This window comes from Podarcis filfolensis (genome assembly GCF_964270895.1).
Source record: "Podarcis filfolensis genome assembly, chromosome: W".
In the NCBI taxonomy this organism is placed as follows: domain Eukaryota; kingdom Metazoa; phylum Chordata; class Lepidosauria; order Squamata; family Lacertidae; genus Podarcis; species Podarcis filfolensis.
Window position 1 is genome coordinate 26,958,923 of NC_139619.1, and position 27,720 is coordinate 26,986,642.

General features: G+C 44.4%; 1 pseudogene across 1 annotated transcript in view; it reads right to left on the reverse strand.

The window, feature by feature from the left end:
• LOC310753721 (adhesion G protein-coupled receptor D2-like) overlaps positions 1-27,720 on the reverse strand; it is a 57,909-nt pseudogene that overhangs the window by 12,544 nt on the left and 17,645 nt on the right. The window contains exons 6-11 of the transcript in view: positions 21,372-21,446; positions 20,294-20,575; positions 19,024-19,134; positions 7,926-8,032; positions 5,842-5,956; positions 2,485-2,590 (exon numbers count right to left, since the gene is read on the reverse strand). The product of the transcript in view is annotated as an adhesion G protein-coupled receptor D2-like (transcript). The remainder of the gene's footprint in view (positions 1-2,484; positions 2,591-5,841; positions 5,957-7,925; positions 8,033-19,023; positions 19,135-20,293; positions 20,576-21,371; positions 21,447-27,720) is intronic.

The window sequence follows — 27,720 nt, forward strand, 5'->3', positions numbered from 1 at the left end:
AATAAAAGGGCTCACCACCACCTTGGGATGACCACCAACATGGAGAGCTTTAAAAATGAATTCGACAAATTCACAGAGGAAGATAAGGCTGCCCACGGCTACCAACCACAATGGCTGTATACTCCTGTTATGGAACCTCTACCTGTGGGCCTAATTAGGCTTTGTGAGACATCCTCATTTGGCCCCACCCACCTGGCCATCTCCCCAACATCACAGGATGCAAGAGATGTAAACACTGAAAGGGCTGCTCTGAAAATGGAGAATTGGGACTGCACTCATAATATTTCCTTTCCAGAGGAAGAACCCTGAACTTTCTTTTACAAGCTGCCAGGCTCAATCCTGCCATTCAGCCGCTCATTTATTTGTTTTACATTTACAGTATATATCCTCTTTTCCTTCAGGGAGCTCAATGTGCTGCGCACGGGTCTCCTCCTCCCCCATTTAATACCCACAACCAGTCTGCGCAGCTGGTTAGGCTGAGAGGCAGCAACTGCCCCAAGGTCATACATACCAAGTGAGCTTTATTGCAGAGCGGGGATTTGAACCCTGGTCTCCCAGGTCCTAATCCAACACTCGCTCTATTATACCATACTGGCTCTCACTATGATGCTAGGCAATTGACTGGTGGGCGGCTCCTCCTTCCTACCAAAATGACCCACAGGGGGAGGGAGAGTCCTGGCTCTAGGCTGCTGGCTGGATCTAGTTCCACACCCATGGCATATGCAAACCAGGGTCAGGAGTGGCACACTTTGAACATCAATTGCTGGGGTGCAGCGGCAGAAGGGGGAATTTCCTCATGCCCTGCTTGGGGGTTTCCCAGAGGCATCAGATTCTGAGAAGCAGGAACTGGGCTCTTTCCCTCCTGGACTGTCTCTGACCCTCCATGTCATCCACAAACATAGGATTGGGGTATGTGCACAAAAACACATTACTCTTTTTAAAAAAAGTCATATGGTAATTGTCAGGGAAATGCCATCAGCTCAGAGGCGAGAGGTGGAAGGGCAGCTGGATTACAGAGAGCCTCCAAAGATTGTGGGAAGCAGCACTTCCTCAGCGGAGGAGGAAAGCCCCGCCTTTAGTGGGGAAGAGCTGCAGGGCTCGGAGGATGCAAGAAAGAGCCAAGACACCGTGCTTGAGCAAAGCGGGGGGGGGGGGGGAGGGAGGTCCCCCTTTACCCAAGCCTTCCCTGCGCAGTAGGTTTTCGCGCAGAGAGGGGAGGTGTCGGCTGGGGGTCAAGAGACTACTCTGCTGGGGAAAGTTTAAGGACCGCCCACTCTGAGATTCTGCTAGTGAGTGAGCAAGACATGAAATTGAGGCGCTCTGCACTGTAAATGTTTTGCACCAATAATAAAGCCTTTGAAAAGACCAGTGAGGGATCTTGCCTGTTCGCTCTTGAGCAACCAAGCCGATAGGCATAACAGTCATTCTCGACCAGGGCCGTCCCTGTCATTAGCCAGAGTGAGGTGGCAGCCTCTTGCAGCTGCAGTGACAGCCTCCAGCCCTGTGTAGGGAAGCTTTTAATGTTTAATAGACTATTGTATTTTAATATTCTATTGAAAGCTGCCCAGAGTGGCTGGGGAAACCCAGCCAGATGGGCGGGGTATAAATAAATTATTATTATTATTATTATTATCCAGCAATTCTTCCTGAAGCCACTGGCTGTGCCTCACAGCCTGGCCTGGCATTGGCCATCCTAAGCTAGCCTGCTTCTCTGAAGTGTGAGGTCGGAGTCTGTTCTTATTGTTTCACCTGCCGGTCCACTCACCTTCTGGGTGAGGAATGTGAGGAGGGCACAATCTTACCCTTTGCCTCAGGCAGCAAAACATCTTGGGCAGCCCTGGTCTGCACCAGTGTCCCTTCACAGGAACATAGCAAGTTACCAGACCTTTGCTCCATCTATCTAGCTCAAAGGTTCCCAAAGTGGGCAGTAGCGCCCCGGGGGGCAGTGGAATTACCTGGGGGGCACTGAGAGGTAAGGGGGCAGCAGGGGGGCAGTGGAAGTGTAAGTGACTATCAGGCTCCGAAGCGCTGGTATCACTGGATCAATTCAAGGTCATCCGTTTTGCTGAGTTAATGAAACTTACTAGTTGCAACTGCATTTTGAACAAATGGGAAATCAACACTGTTTGACGGTGTTGTGATCTTTTTTTAGTGGGTCGTGCAAACTGCTAATCTGAATAATGCATTTTATAAGGTAGAGTAAAGTCACTGGGGATGAGTTGATGAAACCAAGGGGACAGTGGCCCCCAAAAGTGGGGGAGCCACTTCTCCACACCAACTGACAGAGTTTCAAGCAGAAATCTCTTCCAGCCGTACCTTGATCTGTGGCTGGGGATCGAACCCAGGACCTTCTGCTCTGTCAATGAGCTATGGTTCTTCCACATACTCCATGCCCTTCCACAACCATTGCCTTCTTCTCCCCTGCTCCACATGTTTATCCACAAAGATGCCCGTTTGCAGCAGGATTGGACTGCAAAGTCTCACCTGGACCCGGTGCCAGAGGCGGTAATGCACGGTGGTGCTGATTTCCTCGTAGTCGCTGACCAGAGAGGAGGAGATGATGGAGGAGCCTGCCTGGGTGCTCAAGTACCTGGGGCAGAAATGGAAAAAGTTTGTTTGTTTGTTTGTTTGTTTAGTAGACACTTCTGTTTTGTTTTTTGCCAAAGCAACTCACCCACTCACCAACAAACAAACCCACATATATACATTAAAATATGGCAGGGATGGGCATACATTAATACATCCCACTTACTGTAAAAGGCATAGATAGGTAAAAGCCTTGTTTAAAAGGAATGTTTTCGCCTGGCGCTGAAGATATGTAACGATGGCACCACCTCCCCGGGGAGAGCGTTCCTCAAGCAGCAGAGGTGCCATGATGACCCTCACTTTTAGACTCCAGGGCCAAATTCATTCTGCTCACTTGAGCTTTAGTAGTCATTCATTTGTATTAGTAGGTGTGCTGCATCCACAGTTCTGCTTAATTCATGAATGCTCATTGCTGTCCTGAGGATTCTTGTAGCAAACTTTTGTTATTTCCTGCTGTGATTTTATACTGAATTCTGTAAAGTGTCCTGAAGATTTATTTTTATTTTATTCTTTTAAGGAAAAAGCCAGGCTGCAGATTCTTAAGATAGACACTGACGAGATTCGTGGCACCTAAACAGATTTGTTATGGCATGAGCTTCCCTCTGCATTAGATACAAGAATAAACCTTTAAGGTGTTTTTGCTGCAAAACAAATTGCTAACATACGCAAATATCTTTGCCTGGGCAGACCTGAACTTCTCCGTTAGCCAGCCTAGTACTTGTTTTAATTAATACAAAGAGTGAACTAGCCACACTCACTCACACACACCTGCCTAGCAGATAAACCATTTTTGCTGTTCCCATGCCCACAGAAGCTCCGCCTCCCTATCTGAAACGCAAATGGTGCCAGCGCCACCTTGTGTCCACCCCCCAAAAAACCACGCAAGGGTGGTCCACAATCTATTGCTTATCACACACAAATACTGTACCTGAGCTATAATAATACAAGAAGAGTTTTTCTGGATGAGGCCAATGGCTCATCTAGCCCAGCCTCCTGTTCTCACAGTGGCCTATTATGGGAAGCCCACAAGCAGGATTCAAGCACAAGAGCCACCCCCCCCTCCTGTGGCTTCCAGCAATTGGAGTTTGCACGTGTTGCTGACTCTGACCGTGAAGGCAGAGCATAGCAATTGTGGCCAGGAGCCATTGATAGCCCTCTCCTCCTCTGTGAATTTGTCTAATCCTCTTGTAAAGCCATGTAAGTTGGTGGCTCTCACTGCCTCTGCCTTCTATGGGAGCGAGTTCCATAGTTTAGTGATGCACTGCAGGAAGAAGACCTTTCCCAGAAAAACCATTCGATTCTGCAGTTTTCACCTCAAGGCAACAAATTTTGTGTCCGGATTTTCACTTTTTGAAACATGGCAACCCTAATATACATCCTTCTTTCCATCATGGAAACACACATCTGGTTCCCAGGTGGTCACCCACCTATAAAGTGACCAGACCTGGACCTGCTTAGCTTTGGCTAAATGGCTAAATGGTGCCATTATTTGCTTTAGAAAGCTGTTCTATACCAAGAAAAAGCATTGGTCCACCTAGCTCAGGTGAGTCGATATTGCCTTGGTCAGACCACACCTGGAATACTGTGTCCAGTTCTGGGTGCCACAAATTAAGAAGGATATTGACAAGCTGGAAGGTGTGCAAAGGAGGGCAACCAAGATGATTCAGGGTCCACAAACCAAGTCTCATGAGGAACAGTTAAAGGAGCTGGGTATGTTTAGCCTGGAAATAGGAGGCTGAGAGGAGATGTTAGAGCCAACTTCAAATATCTCAAGGGCTGTCGCATGGAAGAGGGAGCAAGCTTGTTTTCTCCTACTCTGGAGGTGAGGACTCAAACCAGTGCCTTCAAGTTACAAGAAAGGAGAAATTCTGACTAAGCATCAGGAAGAACTTTCTGATGGTAAAGTGCTGTTTAACAGTGGAACGGTCTCCCTCAGGAGGTTGTGGGCTCTTCTTCCTTGGAGGTTTTAAAGCAGAGGTTGGGTGGCCATCTGTCATGGATGTTTAGTCGGAATCTCCCTTCTTGTAACTTGAAGCCATTAGTTTGAGTCTTGCCCTCCAGAGCAGGAGAAAAGAAGCCATGTGACAGCCCTTAAGATATTTGAAGATAGCTATAATATCTTCTCTCAGTCTCCTCTTTTCCAGGCTAAACATACCCAGCTCCTTCAAGCACTCCTTGTAAGGCTTAGTTTCCAGACCCTTAATCATCTTGGTCGCCCTCCTCTGCACATGTTCAGAGGAGAGGAGAGATATAGTGGTCATGGAAGACTTCAACTTCTCCAATATCTTTTGAAACTCAAACTCTGCCAAGAATGTAAGGTCCAACAAATTCCTCCATTGCCTCGCTGACAATTTCATTTCCCAGAAGGTGGAAGAAGCAAGAAGGGGATCATCTATCTTGGACCTGGTCCTCACCAACAGGGAGGAGATGATTGATGAAGTGGAAGTGCTCAGAAACTTGGGAGGAAATGATCGTGTCCTCTTGGGTTTCATGATACAGAGGCAAGGGAAAGCTGAGTGTAGTCAGACATGCACTCTGAACTTTAAGGTGGCCAATTTTCAAAAGCTTAAGCAGCTACTGGGTGAGATCCCATGGTCAGAAATACTCAAAGAGAAGGGAGTCCAAGATGGATGGGAGTTTCCAAAAGGAGAAATATTGAAGACCCCCAATTGCAGACAATTCCAACAAGAAAGAAAAGTGGGAGGCATCTAAGGAAACCACTGTGGCTGCATAAGGAGCTTACAGATGAGCTGAGAGTCAAGAAATGGCAAAAGGGGAAAATCACTAAGGAGGAGTATGCACGAGTAGCCAACAGTTGCAGGGGCAAAGTCAGGCTGGCTAAAGCTCAGAATGAGCTCAGCCTTGCAAGAGAGGTTAGAAATAATAAAAAAGGGGTTGGGGGCTATGTCCGAAGTAAGAGGAAGAACAAGCAAGTGGAGGGTCCTCTGCATGGAGAAGAAGGGGAAAGGCTATTGGGCGACAGAGAGAAGGCGGAACTACTCAACACCTACTTTGCCTCTGTCTTCACCCAAAAGGAAAGTGATGCCCAACCTGGTGCTAACCAAATCAAAGATGAATGGAGGGAGCTGCAGTCCAAGACAGGAAAAGAGATGGTAAGGGAACACCTAACTACTTTAAATGAATTCAAATCTCCAGGGCCTGATGAGCTGCAGTGTACTAAAGGAGCTAGGTGAAAAATAAATCAGGAGGTTGGGGCAGGTAGGAAAGACCTGAGCAATGACCTGATTCACCTACCTCCTGCCTCCGTCTGACACTGCTGCATCCTTGAGCACAGCATTGCCACTGGTGAGATGGCGCTGGAGGGAACTGTAGCCATACCAGGTGTTGGTCATGGTGATCTGGTGCAGACCTGGGCAGGAAGTAACAGAAGCTCCGTGGCCTGGTTGTGGCAGGGACCAGGCTGTCCGTCATTTATTTGCATCATGTATATTGATTATTGGTTATTTAATTTCTACACCACTTAATATATTAAAAATATATGTGAGTGATGTACAAAAACCAGGTAACTCAAACAAAATATTACTAAAATACTCAGTTGTTATATTAGTACAACATACCCTGTTTGGTGGGATTTCATCTTACATGCAACAAACACAGACACACAGGGCGCATCTCTCCATTTTACAACGTGAAATTTGGCTTTCCTGGCAGTCTTAAGTGCCTCACCAACCAAATATTGAGTCTCTCTCAGATATACTGTGCTGCCTTTTTGCACTTCTAGGATTTTTTTATTATATTGATCTGTTTGATTTACTTCAGTAAAAACCTTTAGAGAAGAAAATCTCTAAGCAATGAACAACATCCTAAAAACAAACACCACAGATAATTATCAAGTAAAAATTCTATGCTTCAGAGCTGAACAGAAAACAATCAGATCACCAACTCTCTCAGCCATCTGTACAAGGCAGGGGTGTGAAAACTTTTTCAAAACCTTCAGGCACGGTTGCTGGATGAGGCCAGAGGCAAAAGTAGGCAGAGCAATTGCGCATACAATAAAAACCACATGAAACCATATTTAAAAAGTTAAAACCAGATAGCTACTGTGGGAAGGCATATTCTTAGCTGCCTGCATAAGCAATAGAAGATAGAAAAGCTTTCAGCAGGTGTTCAAAAGGTTGGCACAGAAGGCGCCCGCTGAATCTCTAGTGGCAGAGTGTTCCACAGGACCAGCCCTTGACACTAAATGGCTGGTTTCTTGTTGTCAAATGAGCCTCCCCATCTTATGAAATGACCAGCAATGTGCCTGCAGATTATCTTAATGGCTGAGCTGGAATATAAGAGTTCAGGCGATCCCTGAAGTTCGCTGAACCAAAGTTGACCAGGACTTTGTAAATTTTTTCAAGGACATTGAACCTGGCTTGGTAGCAGATGGGCAGCCAGTGCAGCTGTTTTAACAAGGGTGTCACATATTGTCTGCCAGGTGACCCCATCAGCAATCTGGACGTCACATCCTGCACCATCTGCAGCTTCCACACTGGGCCCAAGGGCAGCCCCACACAGAGTGCATGGCAGTAGCCCAGCCCCAAGGTTACCAGCACATGGACTACGGTGGTCAGGCTATCCTTGTCCTATGCCCCTATTAATTTTCAGTGTAGTTCAGTTTCACCTTCCAGTCCAAGCTTACACCACCAGGCCTCACCAAAGCAGCACAGGGGAAACCAGGATGGGGGTGGAGTCGTGGCATTTATTGGCAATGACATTTGGGCAGAAGAAAGGGGACTAAGCCACCACATACATGACCCAGCATCACCAGAGACCCAGTGTGGTGTAGGGCAAGGGTTGGGAAGGCGTACCGGGCATGGGCCGGATCACTCCTGTGGAGATTCTCCGTGGACCGGACGAGCGCAGCGCCAGAAATCGCTTATGCGCATGCCCAGATGCTGAAAATCTCACCTGCACAGAAGCAATTTCCGGCTTCTGGGCATGCGCAGAAGCAATTTCTGGAGCTGTGGAAGAGAGTCCCCGCGCCACACTGCGCCGGTATAGCACAGCACGCGGGGACTCGCTGAGTGGGCGGCTTGGTTTGGGGGTGGCTTGTGGGCCGGTTAAACGGCCTTCGTGGGCCAGTTCCGGCCCATGGACCTTAGGTTGCCGACATTGGGTGCAGGGGTTAGAGTGTTGGACTAGGATCTGGAAGAGACCAGGGTTCGAATTCCCGCTCAGCCATGAAGCTCTCTGGGTGACCTTGGGGGCCAGTCACTGCCTCTCAGCTTAACCTACCTCACAGGGTTGTTGTGGGGACCAAATGAGGAAGGGGAGAATCAAGAAAAGTGGCATATAAATGCAATACATTAAAAATAAATAAATCCCCTCTCCACCTCTCACTCTCTCCACTTCTTCCGTTGGGACTTCAGTCTGGTCTGGAGTGTCTTGGTTGAGTCATCAGCTCTTACTCGGTCAAGAGACACACAACACACTTCTACTGCTACGGAGCAAAGGGTCAAGGGTAGTGTCATCTTAGAAAATACTGGGCTTCCTGCAAGGAAATGTCTAACCTGTTCAGCAGCCAAACAGTCCACCCATTTAAAAGACAGTTGGAGAGGCTCAACTTCAAATCTCATGGGAAAGGAAAGATCACGTGTGGAAATGCAGAAGAGAGTGTGATAGGAAAACTGATGTGGAAGCCTGTGAGTTTCCCCTCAAAGGAATTCCTCTGGCATTTGGACCCAGAAGAAGTGGAGCCTAAGAGCATATATCTAACCGTCAAGTCGGACTCAGTTGGCAGCAGTTGCGGCAAGGAAGGGGAGGCGAGAGGCTCTCCTGAATACAACCCCTTCCCCACACAAAAGCGCCACTCTTTTCTCACTTATAAACATCCCTGCACATCTATGAGCAGGGAAAGAGCTTCTACATGTGTGGGCCCAATAACGCTTAACCCCATAACAAATTTAGAAATTAAGTAATACCACATGACATAAGTTTTTTTCCAATTCATGCATTGTTAGTCTTTTAGTCTAACAGTGGGGGGGGGGGCGGGGGACAGAATTCTGCTCAACATTTCACTTGGTAGGTCTGCCCTAACAGAGTAGCCTGACTGCCGGCATCAGGTGAAAGAGGACTTTCAGCAACAGACTCTGCATCACCTCAGCAATGCTCACCCTGTTTTGTACTCGAGATCTCTTCTTCCCACTGACCACCCCCCATCCACTTTATAAGTAATTGGGGCAACAACAATATGTTCCTGCTGCGGCTTAGCCTCAGAAAAATGCTCGCTTGGCGGGGGGGGGGGACTTTCCTCTTTTTGTGAAGATAAGTAAGTTATGCGCTGTGCCCTTGAGTATAATCTGTGCATTTTTTTATCTGCAATCAATGTTATTTTCTTATCATAGCTCAAGATAAATTTGCAAAACCAAAGAACTCAGTATCTCCTCTTCCACACGGCGCCCTCTTGTGGCACCTGTGTCAAACGTCACCATCCTGGCTGATCTTCAAAATGTTGTTGGACTACAACTCTCATTGGCCATGCTGGCTGGAGCTGATGGGACTTGTAGTCTAAAACACTTAAGAGTGTGTTAAATAGGAGGCCATTTGTGGCTGCAGATCATTGCTGTCACCCAGCTCTAACCTGCAGGCTGAAAATGGCCTGTTACAATAGCCTGAAATCCTGAGGCTTAAGAAAGCACAGCCTACTTGAGAACAGGCTGAGAAGAGCTGTTCTTTGGCTGCTGGGTCAGGCCAAAGGCACAGGGGCCTACTCCTAGGGGCCATGGGCGTTTCGGCCCCACAATAAAATATTTGAGGGGCCAGGCCTCCACAAAGTGGATGGACATTCCCATTCAAATGGTGTGTGCACACTGTGTCATGTGATCAGTTATGCAAGGTGGGGCTTACCTGGCCCCCCACAATATTTTATTTAAGTTGGCACCCCTGGCCAATGGTCCATCTAGCCCAGCCTCCTGTTCCCACAGTGGCCAACCAGATGCCCCAGTGGGGAACTCTCAAGCAGGATCTGAGCACCAGAGCAGTGTGTGTGAGAGTGTGTAGGAACTGGACTTCCGGTCGGCGCCAGCGCTAATGGCCGCCTCCTGCTGAGCTCCGCTCAGGGAGGCTTCTTCACGAGTTCGGGTCTGACCGCTACGGCGAAGCGGGGACCCCTAAAATCTCAGGTGCGGAAGCCTGAGAGCAAGGAGGCTCGGTGGGCACCTTAAGCGCCCCCCCTTACTGCAAAGGAGCCTTTTTAAAGGCTCCGGAGTGGCATCGGGGAGCGCGGTGCTGAGAGCCGCTACCCAGCCCGTGGAGTGAAGCTGCGTCGCCATTGACGGAGAGCGCCGATTCCTTCCTGACATTTGGAACTTAAATTGGACTACCGTGAGTAAGATTGAACAACAAATCTAAAAGGAAACAATTTGAAATTGGCTGAAAACGGAGAAGGCAAAAAATAAGGAAGTCTGCCTTCCTCGGACTGCATGTAAATAAAGCAACGGACAGGAAGCTGCAATTTGACAGAAAGCAGCCTTTAAATTGACGGACTCTGACATTGGACTTAAATCCCCCCCTTAGCAGGCAGGGGCAGGGGGGGGAGATTGGTGATTTGTTTTACCTGCATGAAAGAAGCTTAGAAGGGGAAAGTTCTGCCGTTTTAAACCCCTGGGGAGGACTGCTTGGAAAGTGAGCCACCGGGACTGAGAACTGTCATTCGATTTGCTACAAAGTAGGCGCTTTGCCTTGGATAAACTAAAGACACTATTTGTTACAAGTTTGGCACTTTGGAAAGATACAATTTGATATTTTGGAAATTATTGGACAATTGGTTGCTACTTTTGTTTACCTCTGAAGGGAACTTTCGTTTCTTTGTATTTGGAACTTTGAGTTGCTCCATCTAGAGGCTGTAGGAATATAGCCACTATTTTTCACTGCAAGGAACAGGCTTGTGGAATTTCCCAGCTGAAAGTGATTCTCGTGGGAAAGACCTTGGGATATGAGTGGCCCAACAGAGGAGAGATTAACAAGGGCTAAGAGCAAAGTTGAACAAAAGAGAAGAGGCTCAATCGTAAACCCAACTGCAGCTGCTTCAACTCCCTCCATGGATACAGTAACAATAACAAAGGCATTGGTTAAAATAAATGAAACTCTGGAAGTCTTAACAAAGCAGAGCACTGAAAACTCCAAACAGTTGAATGAATTATCAACAAAATTGGACCTGAATACAGAGACTATAAATAAATTAGTTCAAGAAAATGAGATAACTAGAAAGATCGCAGAGGAGGCAAAAACTTCGGCAGAGGAGGCAAAAATTTCTGCAGGAAACACACAGGAAAAGATAGTACCAGTCTGTAAAAAGCTGGAAGAACATGATGCTGCCCTGTCTTTAATGGAACTACAGAGGAAAAGTAAAAATTTGAGATTGAGATTGATTCCAGAAAATGAAAAGGACAATTTGATAGACTATCTTACAAAAGAATTTCTGGACTTTTGGCAGGACAGCTTAAAAGAGGAGGAATTTAAGATAACAACTGCTTTCAGACTGGGAAGGAGACAGAACAGAAAGAGCCCAAGAGACTGCCTGATAACTTTGAGATCTCAGGAGGAGAGAGACAAGATATTGAATTTACATTTTCAAACAGCCCTTGAAATTGAAGATTCTCGTGTGCAGATCTTTAAAGATATCCCTAAATATATTTTGGAAGCGAGGACCTATTACAAGGATTTGGTCACTCTATTGAGAAAGAACAACATACTATTCAGATGGGAGTTCCCACAAGGCCTGTCTTTTAACTACAAAGGAAAGAAAATTAAGATTAAAACAGTGCAAGACAAAGAACAGTTTCTGACAAGGAACGAGGAGGATCTTCTGAAGGGAACGGCGGAACCTACACACCTAGAGGATTTACCAGATATTTCCAATTTATCTTTTGGAGCTAAAAAATCAACAGAAGAAGATCTTCTTGGAGCTGTTGGAGGGGTAACCAAATAAAGAACAAGATGTCTCTGCAATTTCTAAGTTGGAATTGTAATGGCCTCAATCTTCCTAGAAAGAGACGAGAGGTTTTTCATATCTTAAAAAAAGAACAATTGGACTTGATTTGTTTACAAGAAACCCATGTGACTAGAGTACATCGAAAATTACTTATTAACAAAAGATTAGGACAAGAATTCATTTCATCGGATAAAGTGAAGAAAAGAGGAGTGGTGATTTATGCAAAGGAAAAGTTGGCCCCTAAATTAATATTTAAAGATGAACAAGGAAGGTATTTGGCAATTGAAATTCAAGTTCAAGGAGAAAAATTATTGATAATAGGAGTTTATGCACCAAATGAAGGGAAGTCAGAATTTTTTAAGAAATTGCATGAGACATTAATAGACTTTTTGGATTATAATGTAATTTTAATGGGAGACATGAATGGAGTGGTTTCTACAAATATGGACAAAGCACAAAAACAGGTGATCTCCAAGGATGGGAGATTACCTAAGACCTTTTTTGAAATGACTGACAATATGAATCTGATTGACATCTGGAGAACAAGGAACCCTCTTGAAAGAGAGGAAACTTTCTTCTCTGAAGCAAAAATGACATGGACTAGAATCGACCAAATATGGATAACTAGTGGGATGGCATCAAAGATTAAGAAAGTGGAAATCTGCCCAAAGACTTGCTCCGACCATAATGCTGTAAAGATGGAGATGAACCCAACAACAGCTGGCTCCTTTAGATGGAGGATGAATGACTCCCTATTTAGAGACGAAGAGGTCTATAAAAAGGCCCAGAAAGTGGTAAAGGACTACTTTGAGATAAATCTGAGAACAGAAGTGGAAAAAAGAGTAATTTGGGACGCAAGTAAAGCTGTCATGCGAGGATTTTTAATACAACAGAATGTCATAAAAAGAAAGAGACAGAATGAGAAGAAGGATAAGATCCTGGAAAAGATAAAAGAAGGAGAAAAAAGATTGAGATCTAAACCAAAGTCACATGAAATCTTGAGAGAAATCAAGTTCTACCAGAGACAATATATGGAACTGATGAATCAAGAGATAGAATGGAAAATAAAACAAATGAGACAAAAGACATTTGAATCGGCAGACAAATGTGGGAAATTTTTGGCATGGCAACTGAAGAAGAGACAAAAACAGAATACGGTTACAAATTTAGAAGTGGAAGGAAAAAACATTTATAAACCAAATGAGATCAGAAACTGCTTTCAGAGTTATTTCAGGAGACTTTATGCACAAGGGCCGGTGAATGAAAAAGAAATAGAAGAATTTCTTAAAAAATATGGATTACAAAAAATTTCTGAACAAAGTAAAGTGACTTTGAATCAGAAGATAACTGATCAAGAAATTGAGGGAGCCATTCAAAATATGCAATTGGGAAAATCTCCAGGACCTGATGGACTGACCTCCAGATATTATAAAGCTTTGAAAGAATGGCTTATACAACCGTTGAAGGAGGTCTGTAACGAAATCTTAGAGGGGAAGAAGGCACCTGAATCGTGGAAAGAAGCATATATTACACTTATACCAAAGTCAGAGACTGAGAAGAACCAGGTTAAGAACTACCGCCCTATATCATTACTCAATGTGGATTACAAAATTTTTGCAGACATTTTGGCAAAAAGACTGAAAAGAGTTTTGGTGGGGGAGATCCATAAAGACCAAGCGGGCTTTCTTCCAGGAAGACACTTGTCAGACAATGTGAGAAACATAATAGACATTATGGAGTTACTGGAAGTTAATATTAATACCAAGGCAGTTTTAATATTTGTGGATGCGGAGAAAGCCTTTGACAATATTTCTTGGAATTTTATGAAAAAGAATCTCCAAGGGATGGGGGTAGGCCAAGGTTTTGAAAATGGTATAAGTGCAATTTATTCTGAACAAAAAGCAAAATTGATTGTAAATAATGTGGTTACAGAAGAATTTCCTATTGAGAAAGGGACACGACAGGGATGCCCAATATCCCCACTACTTTTTATATCGGTCCTGGAGGTCTTATTAAACATGATTAGAGAGGACCAGCTGGTTAAAGGGATTCAGGTCGGAGCTAAACAGTATAAACTGAGAGCATTTGCAGATGATCTAGTTTTAACATTACAAGAGCCAGACACTAGTATGAAAAGAGTTTTAGAACTAATACAAGTATTTGGTCAAGTAGCAGGATTTAAGCTGAACAAACAGAAAACGAAAGTATTGGATAAAAATCTAACAGTGGTTGAAAGAGAGAGGTTTCAGAGTGAAACTGGTTTAACGGTAGCAAAGAAGGTGAAATACCTGGGGATTAATTTGACATCTAAGAATGTGAATTTATTTAAAGATAACTATGAGAAATGTTGGTTAGAAGTTAAGAAAGATTTAGAAGTATGGTCAAATTTGAGACTTTCCTTGTTAGGCCGAATTGCTGTTATTAAGATGAATGTCTTGCCGAGAATGTTGTTTTTGTTTCAAACATTGCAGATTTTGGACAAAATGGATTGTTTCAAGAGGTGGCAAAAAGATATATCTAGATTTGTCTGGCAGGGCAAAAAGCCCAGAATAAAATTTAAGATACTAACTGATGCAAAAGAAAGAGGGGGGTTTGCCCTGCCGGACTTAAAGTTGTATTATGAATCAGCGGCTTTCTGCTGGCTGAAAAGTTGGCTGCTTCTTGAAAACACAGACATTTTGGATTTGGAAGGGTTCAATAACAGATTTGGCTGGCATGCATATATATGGTATGACAAGGTTAAAACTCATCAAGGTTTCAAAAACCATATTGTTAGGAAAGCATTATATAATGTCTGGATTCGGTACAAAGATTTGTTGGAAAACAAAACCCCCAGGTGGTTGTCACCAATGGAAGCTAAGGAAGTGAAAAAACTTAATATGGAACCCAAATGGCCAAAATATTGGGAAATTATAGAACATGAGGAGGGAAAAGTGAAATTGCAGAGCTATGAGAAATTGAAGTCAAAAGTAAGAGATTGGCTTCATTACTATCAGATAAATGAAGTTTTCAAACTGGACAGGAAAATTGGCTTCCAGGTGGAGAGGTCAAAATTAGAAACAGAGCTATTGGAACCCAATACTAAGAATCTGTCAAGAATGTATAACTTGCTGTTGAAATGGAATACACAGGATGAGACGGTTAAATCAGCTATGATTAAATGGGCACAAGACATCGGTCATAACATTATGTTTGCTGACTGGGAACAGTTATGGACCACCGGTATAAAGTTCACGGCATGTAATGCCTTAAGAGAGAACATTATGAAAATGATATATAGGTGGTACATGACCCCAGTCAAGCTGGCAAAAATTTACCACACGCCCAATAACAAATGTTGGAAATGTAAGGAAACTGAAGGTACCTTTTACCACCTTTGGTGGACGTGCCCTAGGATTAAGGTCTTCTGGGAAATGATTTATAATGAAATGAAAAAGGTGCTTAAATGCACTTTCGTGAAGAAACCAGAAGCTTTCCTCCTGGGCATGGTAGGCCAATTGGTGTCAAGGAAAGATAGGATGTTTTTTATGTATGCTACAACAGCAGCAAGAGTACTTTTAGCAAAGTATTGGAAGACACAAGAACTACCCACACTGGAAGAATGGCAGACCAAGGTGATTGACTACATGGGACTGGCGGAGATGACTGGCAGAATCCGTGACCAAGGGAAAGAGACAGTGGAAGAAGACTGGAAGAAATTTAAAGTTTATCTTAAGAATTGCTGTAAAATTAATGAATGTTAAAATGTCTTGGGTAATGCAAAATAGAATTGCAGTGACAAACAATTGGACATGGAAAAAAAAGAGTTAAAGAAAGTGCTATAAGAAATTGAAATTAGGGGTTGCTGGAATGATTTAAAACAGGGATGCAGAAAGGGGAGGTATGGGGAAGTCGCTGAAAGAAGGTTTTAGGAAAGAAAGGTCAAGAAATTATACATGTTTATATGTTTGTTTGTCTATGTATTGTGTTGTATTGTCTTTTAATATGGGTTGAAAAACTAATAAAAAATTTATAAAAAAAAAGAGAGTGTGTAGGAACTAACCTACTGCACAAAGGCAATTATTTATAGTAGTTGCTCCACCTACTTCTGCCTCTGGCCTCGCACGCTACGGGCATGTGGCCCTCAGAAGGCTAGCCAGAAGGAAAGTTGGCCCCCGGGCTGAAAAAGCTTCTTCACTCCTGCAGCGATAGGACAATGTGGCTTACATGCTTTCATGTAGGCACAGGCAGGGCCGGATTTAGGTTTGATGAGGCCCTAAGCTCCTGGAGGTAATGGGGCCCTTTATATGTCCAGCTGTCCTTTGCCAACAACAAATTGTCGCTATTTTTTTGTGTTGAGTATCGTTATGTACTGAAGTTCTCACCCTGGGCCAGCAGGGGGGTACTGTAGATAGTTTTCACTCAGGTCCACATATGCAAATAAGGAATTGAAAGTGACGTTCAGTGATTGGATAGTTACAGAAAGTTGTTACTGTTGCCTTGTAGTTGAGCTCTATATAAGCAGGTTGGCTGAACCCTTCAGCCCAGTTCTGTTCTGGCCTGTGAATAAACAAGAGCTGTTTGAAGAATCGCTGTGTCGTCTGATATGTTCACCCACAACTTAACAAATATATGCTATATGGTACTTTATGGACCTAATAGGTATCTCAAGCCATTTGCACATAACAAAATATGTATTTTATCAAAGTAATTGTTGAACTGAAATACAATTAAGAAGAAGTATATTAATAGTGAAATAATTATTAAGCTCTAACTGTACATAGGTTTTATTTTGTTTTTTATCTCATATTTTGGAAATGTACATCCAGTTTTTTTTCTCCTTTAAATTTTTTTGGGGCCCCCAAGAGAGTGGGGCCCTAAGCTATAGCTTGTTTAGCTTATATGTAAATCTGGCACTGGGCACAAGGCTGGCTGCAAACTAATTCAGACTTAAGAACATATTAAGAGCCTTCTGGATGAAGCCAATGGCTCCTCTGTCCACTTCTGACAGGGGCCAACCAGATGCCCCAGAGGGAAACCCAGAAGCAGGATCCAAGCTTGAGAGCAACTCTTTCCTCCTGCGATTCCCATCAGGTGGTCTTCAGAAGCATTACTGCCTCCGATTGTGGAGGCAGAACATGGCCATTGTGGTTAGCAGCCATTGGGAGAATTGCCTTCCAAGCGTTTCTCCAGTCCTCTGTTAAAGCCATCCCAGTTGGTGGGCATCACTGCCCCCTGTGTGGGTGAGCTCCGCAGTTTAACTATGTGGTATGTGAAGAAGGACTTTCTTTTGCCTGACTCTTCCAACTTTCGGTTTCATTGGATATCCTATGTTAACCATCAGAGTCCCGGGCATATAATAGACGTTTGTTTCCATCAAAAAACTCACACATTGACTTTAAGAAACTCTCAGTTATGCCTTGACGAGCAAAGCACCTTACTGACAATAAATTGTCCACTGACGGGCAGTAAATGCGCTATTGTAATGTTTAAAGAGTCAAGTTTAACAGTACCCCTGCCAAGCGACTGCAAGACCTGTGAATTGGCTAAATGTACATTACCAATTTCCTCTTCGAAAGAAATAAACAGACTTCGATCGTTGCAAATATGCTGAGAAGCTCCTGAGTCCACAATAAAAAAATTCCACTTGGCGCCTTTAATTCTTTTACGATCTGTTGTCCGAGCGTGAAAAGCTTGCAGCTCGTTTCTGTCTTTACGATACGATGTTGGCTTCTGGGCTGACAATCGTGACTGACGAACAGAAACGGACTTGGGAGTACTTTGCTTTCTTTTGGATCTGCAGTCCTTTGCAAAATGTCCTTGCTTATTGCAGAACCAACAACGCTTGGCAGCTTTAAATACAGTTGTGTCACCACAAGTTTGCATATGGTGTTCCTCATTCTTTCTGGAAATAGGAGTGCTTATCGCACAAGCCTCCCTCCTATCCAACTCGCCCATTAATCTTGCTGTTACCCCTTCCACAGTTAATTGTGCTGGTGGAATGGCAGATATCTGGCTAGCTACACCATCAAAGTCCTCATTAAGGGAACAAAGGATGATAAAAACATACTGAATATCAGGTATCTCCATGTCCCTTCGAATCAATTCGCAGCGTATTGCCTCCAGACGTCTCAAGTGTGCTGCCAAATCACCACCAGGCTGCAACTTCGTCTGGTACAACTGCTTGAAAAACGTCGATGCAGATGCTGACTCTTTTCTAACATGCACTGCTGCAAGACTGTCCCACATTTCTTTGGCAGTTTTCTTATTCCTTATATAGACTACTTGCTGGTTGCTGACTGCCAAATTAATTATTGCCCTGGCTTTCGCATCTCCTTTTGACCAAGCATTAGTTACAGGGTCAGGAGGGTCATCAGTTACATAGGTCCACACTTCTCTAGAGGTCAAAAGCACCTCCACCCGAAAAGACCATAAACTATAGTTCTCATCTGTCAGCTGTGGGAAGACCAGAGCCTTCTCAGCTTCTGGAACCCGGTCAACCATTCTGGAACTCTTCCAGACCCACAGAACTACGCCAACAGGAGAACGAGTTTTCAAACCTTTCTCAGAGTCCAAAAATATGCAGTCATCCACTCAGCAGCTGGGCCCATAACCAAAGATGTTGGCTTTTTGCAGTATGGTAGCACTGCAGAGAGCTTGCTGGGGAGACCATGCATTAAAAAGGGACTCAAAAAATAACTTAAACAAGGTTTTAATTACAAAAACAAAAACTCCTTATACACTAAATACATCAACAACAAACCCGACCCATCCCCCAGAGTTATGGAAGAACTAGGTGCTGCTCCTTATATACTACACCCAATTGCTGACACAGCTTAATCAATACAACTCAGCAGCACCTGCTATGTTTCACAGCTGTAAAGCTGGGTCTCGTTATTTTGCTCTGGCCCTTGCTCTGGCCCCTTAAAGACATACACATCGGGTGAAACAATGATGAACCTTTACATTTAAAGAAACCATTCAACACTTATCATTACTTTTAAAGAAGACTGTTGTGTCTTCTTTAAAAGTAATGATAAGAGGGATAAAAGGGGAATTTACCAGGATCAAACCCTGGTTTGCTGAAGTAAAGAGATTCAAACGAATCTACCAACTAGCTTCCTGCTATATACTGGGGAATGTGCTACTGACTCATTAGTGTCAGGGAGGGAGGACAATATTTAATCAATCTGTCCTCTCCTTCTATCCACAACAATCCCACATTCGCAAAGCTAAAAAGCCCCAAATTTTGCAAGCCTTCATTCATAGGGGAGTCCCTCCATCCCCCAGATCATTTTGGCTGCATTTTCTGAACCTTTTCCAGCCCTGCAGTATCCTTTTTGAGGTGAGTACTCTACACAGTACTGTGGGAGATGCACCACAAATTTGTGTAACAGCATTAGGATATTTGCAGTTTTACTTTCAATTCCTTTCCTACTGAATTTCTGGCATCAAATTTGCTTTAACAATTCCCCAGGCTCTTCCTCCCCCTCGCACCCCAGAGCCTTGCTGCTACTCACCAACATTCTTACACCAGATGGTGACTTTGGCCTCTCTGTACTCAGGAGCTGATGGAGGCTGGAAACCATCTTGTCCATGTTTTCCACAACTGTCATGGGTCCATCAAGGATCTGAGGAGCACAGGAGCAGCTGCCCAAACCTTATCATCATCATCATCATCCGACGTTGCCCAAGGGTTTCCCTGGCCCTCCTCCTGCAGACTGGGGGGCCAGCACATAATAGCATCTCTGAGGGGCTGCCGCATTGAAGAGAGCAAAGGCTGCTTAATACATTGCAGGGGGTTGGAACGAAATGGCCCTTGGGGGTCCCTTCCAACTGTATGATTCTATGACTTCTCTGCTGCTTAAGTTACTGGAGGGTAGATTTTGGTCAAAGATTAGGGAAGCTTCTTGATAGTAGGGAGAGTTTGACAATGGAGCCAGTCACACAGAGGGAGGTGGTATGAGACATCAGACAATCCTGATGGAAACGGAAGCAGAGTTTGCTTATTTGCCCCATGTCTGGAACAGAAATCAATGAATATGATTGGTCTTCACCTTCGTTGTGTTCAGCTTGCCAATGATATGGAACCAATTGGGATTCCTGCATTGCAGGGGTTTGGACTAGATGACCCTGAGGATCCCTTCCAACTCTGCAGTCCTTTGATTCTATGAACTGCCCTTCCAAACCGAATTGTGTTTTCTTTGCATTGAAATGGATGTTGTGGAATAATGTAGTAAATCATGTAATAAAGTACATATTTAGTTGCGTAAAATTCTGCCACAGCAGACAGTGGGATTGATAACTTAGATTTTTACCAGAAGTCTAACTGCTGCGAGCATAGGTGTGATGCAACTCATTTAATTAAGGTGTGTACCCAGGGATATTTATTTCCTTATATATTTCTACCTTCCCGAAAATCTTCCAGCAGAGGCCGGACAACCATCTAGTGTTTCTTTATTTATTGTGTTTCTATCTCACCTCCCCCCGCCCTGTCAAAAAAACCATCAAGGAGCTCAAGGTATCCCCTCCGTGTTTAACCCCCGAACAACCGCCCTGTGAGGTCAGTGGGACTAAGAGGCCTGCATTGCCTTCCAAGGTCACCTCTGTCAGCTTCATGGCCCTAGGGTCTCCCATGGGTCCTGGTCTGGCCACATACTCTCAAGGACGGAAAGGGATGGTGGACCATCAGGACTGCTTTAGCTTTCTGGATTTCCTGCCTCAAACATTGGGGCTCACCAGACCCGCCCGCCCCGTCTCCCCCTTACTTCTAGGAAGCCATGATTTTACCGGCTTTATTTTGGACCACTCCTCAGCGTTCTGCTCCTCCAGGATTGCCCCGGCAATTGCCACGTAGTGCTGCCCCAGCTGCTCCAGCGTTGCCAGTTCCTCCAGCTCGTTGGCATCCATGTCTGAGACCTCCTTCAGCAGTTGCAAGATGCCCAGAAGAGCAGCTGCATCCAGAGATGTCGGCTCAGCGTCCGTCAGGACCGTCTCCACCACCCCTAGGTAACCAGCGGCTACTGAAAGGTCCACGCCTTGGGCTTCTGCCTGGAAGATACTCTCGGGAATCTGTAGCCAGAAACAAGACCCCCAGGTTAGAGAAGGGGGACTAAATGGGGGCAGGGTGGGTGAAGGGGTGTGTGTGCCTCCCCTTTTGGAAAAATCCACCCAGATGTGTCTGATCTGCACAAAGCCATTTTTGAAGTATTTTTAGTAGCAGTTGTTCCAAAATCTGTTATATGGGAACTTTGGGTTGGGAGCAGTGCACAAGCTGAAGGCACTTTAGGGGAAAGTGTGTAGGGAAGCCATAAATCCGGGAGTGGGGGGGGGGGGGTACAGAGGGGCAATGTGGAGAGCTGAGATGAGAAGATGTGTCAATAGATGTCTGTGCCCCACAACTAGACTTTAAGAAGCTTTGCCCACCGTGGGTCTCCTGAGACAAAGCTAGACACTTGTCACGTGTCCCCAGAGCTGTGGCTCAGTGGAAGAGCATTGGCTTTGAGTGAGGAAGGTTCCAGATTCAATCCCACTCCCCATCGGCAGCTCCAGGTAGAGCTACGAATGGCCCCTGCCAGAAATCATCCTGCTCAGCTAGATGGCTCTGGGGTCTGGCAGCTTCTTACAGAAATTACAGAACTGTGAAGCTGGAAGGGACCCCATGGATCTTCAAGTCCAACCCCCTGCAACCTGTACCACCCCAAATTCTCCCAGAAATCAACTTCCCCACAGACTCACCCAGGAAACACTTGGGGGGCGCTGAGAAAAGGCTCCAGGGCCCATGAGGCCTGGCCAGCAACACAGTGATGCTGGACCACAGGTGGAAGCCCTCAGGGTTGAAGGGCTGAAGCCAATGCTTTAGACTCACCACTGTCGCATTCGCTCATGCATTAACCTGAGCTATGAGCTGTGGGACAGGTTTTGACTGTGTTTTCTTCAAGATCTGAGGGGGAAACAGCAGACATGCAAATGGAAGGTTGTGGAAGGTGGTTTACAAAGTTAGTACCTCACCCATTTCATGGAGCCAGGCAAAAACATTCCTCTTCAACTAGGGCTTTGGCTGATTAAGCCATCTACGGCTTTTAAGTGTGATAGTGGGGGAGGGGTGGTGTTGTTTTGCTATTATGCTATGTAATTTGTGTTTTCATGTTGTATTTTCATGTTGTAAACTGCCCTGTGATCTTCAGCTGCAGGATGGCATATAAATTTTAATAAGAGGAAGATTAATTCTTTCCACAGCCCTGCAAGGTAGACAAGGTCAAAAGAGAGCAACTGGCCCAAAGTCACCCAGAGCACTTTGTGGTCAAGGGGGGAGTTGAACCGGTGTCTCTCTAGGCCCCAGTCTGACACTCTGACCACAAATCCAGGCTTGATGGGATGCTGGATGCTATGAGATGATGGGATGCTGGATGCTATGATCCTATACACGACTGTGGCCTGATGGGAAGTCTTGCTCTCACGCTTCGCTCCTGCACATAATGCTGCACAAACCGTCCTAATACTAAAACATTCCTAGAATGTTCAGTTCACATTGAGTTCGTACCTGACTTGTTCTTAATGCATAGTTGACCACATCTACGGATGAATGCTATATCAATCACTAGTAAAAGTTTAATAAGGAGGTTTTCATGCCTGTCCAATTCTGTGTTCCCTTTCCCACCCTTTAATCCATTGGTGATTAATGTAACATTTGCTTTGTACTTGTGTTAACCAATCAGCAATAAGCACATATGTGGCAATGCTGTAATATTCAATAAAAGGGACTCCCCGAGACTTGCTCGAGAGATGCCTCCCAGATGACACTCGCTACCTGTCTGTCGTTATTTCAACCCAACATCTGGCGACCCCGACGTGCCAGATCCCTCACGCAGCCAAGCCCCTGTACTTCACTCGACTGGAAAAGTCTCAGCGCGCTAATTCGTGAGTATGGGGGGGGGGGGAACTGACTAGGTTCCAGCAGGAGCATGCCAAGGAGCTGCTCCATCTCGTTAGACAGCGTGTGGCAGGTGTTCATATTTCTTTAAAGGAGATTGAAAGTTTGTTATGTGAGATTGCTTGCCAGTGCCCTTCTTATCCAGAGGCTGGTTCTTTGGAAGTAGAAGCTTGGCAAAAGATCGGAAAAACTCTTTTCGCAGAACCGAGGGCTCCGATTCATTGTCTGCTCACTTGGCAGAAGTGTGCAGACGCCGTCGCTAGATTAGGACCTCAGGCATCTCCGACGGCACCTGCTCTTTTGCCCGCTGCAGACAATCCTCCACCTTACCCTAAGATTTCACCCCCATCGCAACCTTGCCGACCCCTCCCTACGCCTCAGCCCACATCCACCCCCCCATCCCTCCTTCGCCTGCCCCAGCCCCTGCGTGCTCTTCTACAGGAGCTGTGCGCACAGCGCTTTCTTTAGCTAGGCAGAAAGGGCTCCTGTCCTTAGAGGAAGAGTCTGAATGGGCTGGGGAAATGCCATCTGCTTTCCCTATCTCCTATACCAACCCAGGAACTGCGCAGCAACAGGTAATGTACGAGGCGCTTCCTTATTCTGTTATGAGGGAACTAAGGAGAGCCATTACTGATTCTGGCTTAAAATCCTCCTATGTGATAGGGATGCTGGAGGGGATAGCAAGCGGTTACACAATGCTACCCCAAGATTGGAAAGATTTGATGCGCATGCTTTTATCTCCAGCGCAATATGTAGTTTTTGAAAGTGAATTTAAGCATAATGCAGCAGCCCTGGCTGATCCACAGCATACAGCCAATCAACTCTTTGGTGCTGGTCTGTATGATACTATACCAGCACAGGCGCAATTAACACCTTTGCATTTTAGTCGCACCGCGACCTGTGTGCAACGCGCCTTTCGGAAAGTCCCTGTCTCAGGGCAACCACTGAGCTCCTTTGTTAATATTAAGCAACAACATTCGGAGCCTTACCATCAATTTATAGATAGATTGAAAGAATCAATCGCCAGGCAGATAGATGACCCTACAGCTCAAAATGAATTGATGAAAAAATTGGCTTTTGAAAATGCTAACACCGACTGCAAGAAGGCATTGCAGTCAGTTGTACATCGCCCCAAATATGACCTGGCCGATATGATTCAAACCTGTGCCGATGTAGGAAGCCAGAGCCATGCAATGTCTTTGCTTGCCGGCGCCATCCAAGCTGGCAATAAGCCAACAGGCAATTGCTTCAACTGCAAGCGCCCAGGTCATTTTGCCAAACAATGCAGAGACCCTGGCGGATAATACCCCCATCTTCGTCAAAAAAAGAAAAGAAAAGTGGGAAATGGAGATTTGCTTCTGTGTCTCATTTCGTGCCTTAATATAAATTCCATGATAGTGCTCATTTTCAGTGTTTTGTTTTTGCCCCTTTCTGCTTCCGCTCTTAATAGCGGTGATTCCACACCAATTAATGTGTGGGAATCTTTTGCAAAAACCCTCAATGTTTCATCCTTTTGCCTAACTCAGCAGGTATCGATAGGTGAAATTCTTGGCTCCTGCCTCATCCCTGTTTGCCATGACCCTCTCGATTTGCAAAATGATACCTGGTTTTATTCATCCTTACCCCAAAATGATTCTCTCCGCACCCTTGGTTATTCCGGTTACCATAACTGGGGTAACCAAGTTCGCCGACGCCCATCTCTAGCCATTGATTTGTTGACCCCATACGTGGCCTCTTTTAATATCACTTGCGCCCGTATGGTCAATTGCACAAAACCCAACTGTGTGACAATGGGCAAGGATAATTTCAACTGCTCTGATTATGTAAATATTTCCTATGTATATAAATATACAGAGCTGCCTGAAGGCTGGTTCTGGTCGTGTCCAGGCTACACATTCAATTATATTCCAGCAAATATTAGCCATGGCACACCTTGCTGCTTAAGCCGTTTGTCTATCATATTACCCAAAAAGCATCATTTATCCAACTCTCGATATCGACGCTCTGTGGAATTGACTAATGATTGTGATGATTCTGTTTCTCTCCCTAGCAAATCTGAATATATTTCTCTAGCTGTCTCTCTTTTAGGAGTCCCTGGATTGGCTGTACGGAATAGCAGGAATATTAACTCTTTAGCTTGCTCCGCAGCAAAAGCCTTGAATTCTACTTCACAAGCTCTTCACCTTTTGAGTAAAGAACAGAGTGAATTGCGTCACGGACTCTTACAGAATCACGCTGCAATAGATTATTTGCTAATGCTTCATCATTATGGTTGTGAACAAGTGGATGACATGTGCTGTTTTAATATTACGGACAATTCCAAAGCTATTCAATCACAAATTTCTCATTTGCAAAATCTCACACATCACATCAAACAGGACGTTGGACTTTCTGGCCTATGGGATTCGTTTACCCAGTGGCTCACCGGCTGGTTACCAAATATGAATTGGCTTCGCAATCTTTTTCAATATGCTATTATCATAATATGTATATTAATTTTGCTATGTTGTTTCATCCAGTGCATCCCTGGTCTCATACGCCTTTGGTCTCAGTGTTTTTCTCCTCCTCAGCCACCCAATAAAATTATTGCTGCCTACTTTGCGAAATGGCAGAACCACCAGTAGACATTAGGGGAGATGTGGGCAGAATTATCTCGGGTATGCGCTGGCAAACCACGTATCCCGAGGTATTTTTTGTCCCATTCACCCTGAAATCACATAACAACATCGGTGGGCGGAATTATTTCGGGTATGCGCTGGCAAACCACGTATCCTGATGTATTTTCGTCCCACTCACCATTAAATAAATAAAGAAAGGGGGAGATGATGGGATGCTGGATGCTATGAGATGATGGGATGCTGGATGCTATGATCCTATACACGACTGTGGCCTGATGGGAAGTCTTGCTCTCACGCTTCGCTCCTGCACATAATGCTGCACAAACCGTCCTAATACTAAAACATTCCTAGAATGTTCAGTTCACATTGAGTTCGTACCTGACTTGTTCTTAATGCATAGTTGACCACATCTACGGATGAATGCTATATCAATCACTAGTAAAAGTTTAATAAGGAGGTTTTCATGCCTGTCCAATTCTGTGTTCCCTTTCCCACCCTTTAATCCATTGGTGATTAATGTAACATTTGCTTTGTACTTGTGTTAACCAATCAGCAATAAGCACATATGTGGCAATGCTGTAATATTCAATAAAAGGGACTCCCCGAGACTTGCTCGAGAGATGCCTCCCAGATGACACTCGCTACCTGTCTGTCGTTATTTCAACCCAACAAGGCTGATCCAACAACTGGGGATACCAAAAGGACCCTTCTCCCCTGGAAACCAACCCAGTGATGAAGACCTGCTTCAGAGGCGCAGTTTCTTTTTTTAAAAAAAAAGATATTTATTAGGGTTTTACAAAAAACAGAGATTTACAGAATAAAAAGAAAACAAAGAAAAAGAAGAATACAAAAAATACAAAAATACATAGAAAAGAAAAAAAAGAAAATACAAAATACAAAAAGCAAATCCATTTTTTGATATCTTTAAGCTCATTTGCTTGTTTCCTTGACCTCCTCACACCTCCCCTTTTTGTATTCCCATTTACATAATCAATTCAGCAAATCCTTACCCTCTTTCATTTATCTTAACTCTATATCATAACATATTGTAACTCTATATTTTCATCCATTTATCAATTCATTTTTGCATATTCTTATTAACTTTTATTGCTAAATACCACTTATTGCCAATCCGAACATAATTTTAACATTCATTAATTTTACAATATTTCTGAAGATAGTCTTTAAATTTCTTCCAGTCTTCCTCCACCACCTCTTCTCCCAAGTCTCGGATTCTGCCAGTCATTTCCGCCAATTCCATATAGTCCATCATCTTCATCTGCCACTCTTCCAGGGTGGGTAGATCTTGTGTCTTCCAATACTTTGCAATAAGTATTCTTGCTGCTGTTGTTGCATACATAAAGAAAGTTCTGTCCTTCTTTGGCACCAATTGGCCGACAATGTCCAGAAGGAAGGCCTCTGGTTTCTTCAGGAAGGTATATTTAAATACCTTTTTCATTTCATTATATATCATCTCCCAGAAAGCCTTGATTCTTGGGCACGTCCACCAAAGGTGAAAGAATGTACCTTCAATTTCTTTACATTTCCAACATTTATTATCGGGCAAATGATATATTTTTGCAAGCTTGACTGGGGTCATGTACCACCTGTATATCATTTTCATAATATTCTCTCTTAAGGCATTACATGCCGTAAATTTCATACCTGTGGTCCACAACTGTTCCCAGTCAGCAAACATGATGTTATGACCGATATCCTGTGCCCATTTAATCATTGCAGATTTAACCGTTTCATCCTGCGTATTCCATTTTAACAGCAAGTTATACATTCTTGAAAGTATCTTAGTTTTGGGATCTAACAGTTCTGTTTCCAATTTTGATTTTTCCACCTGAAAGCCAATTTTTTTGTCCAAATTATAGGCCTCTCTTATTTGATAATAATGAAGCCAATCTCGCACTTTATCTTTTAATTTCTCAAAACTCTGCAATTTCAATTTGTCTCCTTCTTGTTCCAATATTTCCCAATATTTCGGCCATTTAGCCTCCATATTGAGCTTTTTCTGAGCCTTCGCTTCCATTGGTGACAACCACCTTGGGGTTTTGTTTTCCAATAAGTCTTTGTATCTTATCCAGACATTGAACAATGCTTCAGAGGCGCAGTTTCCTTGCTGAACAAGGCATGACAGGGTCTTCCCAGGGATGGCTCCAAAACCTTGGAACTCTCTTCCAGAGGAAGTGGAATCTGATCCCTCGCTCCCAGCCTTGTGGCACTTTGGCATGAGATTGAGGAATATGAGCATTTAAATAAATAAATATTCTATTATCATTATCAAATAAACATTTCCATTAATAAAAAGTGGCTTGTGTTTTAATTAATGGGAAGAGGGGGTGAACCACTCTGGTAATTGTAGCTTTGTGAGAGGAATAGAGGTCTCTTGACAACTCTCAGAACTCTCAGTGGACTTGTTGTTGTTGTTTAGCCGTTTAGTCGTGCCCGACTCTTCGTGACCCCATGGACCAGAGCACGCCAGGCACTCCTGTCTTCCACTGCCTCCCGCAGTTTGGTCAAACTCATGCTGCTAGCTTCGAGAACACTGTCCAACCATCTCATTCTCTGTCGTCCCCTTCTCCTTGTGCCCTCCATCTTTCCCAACATCAGGGTCTTTTTCAGGGAGTCTTCTCTTCTCATGAGGTGGCCAAAGTATT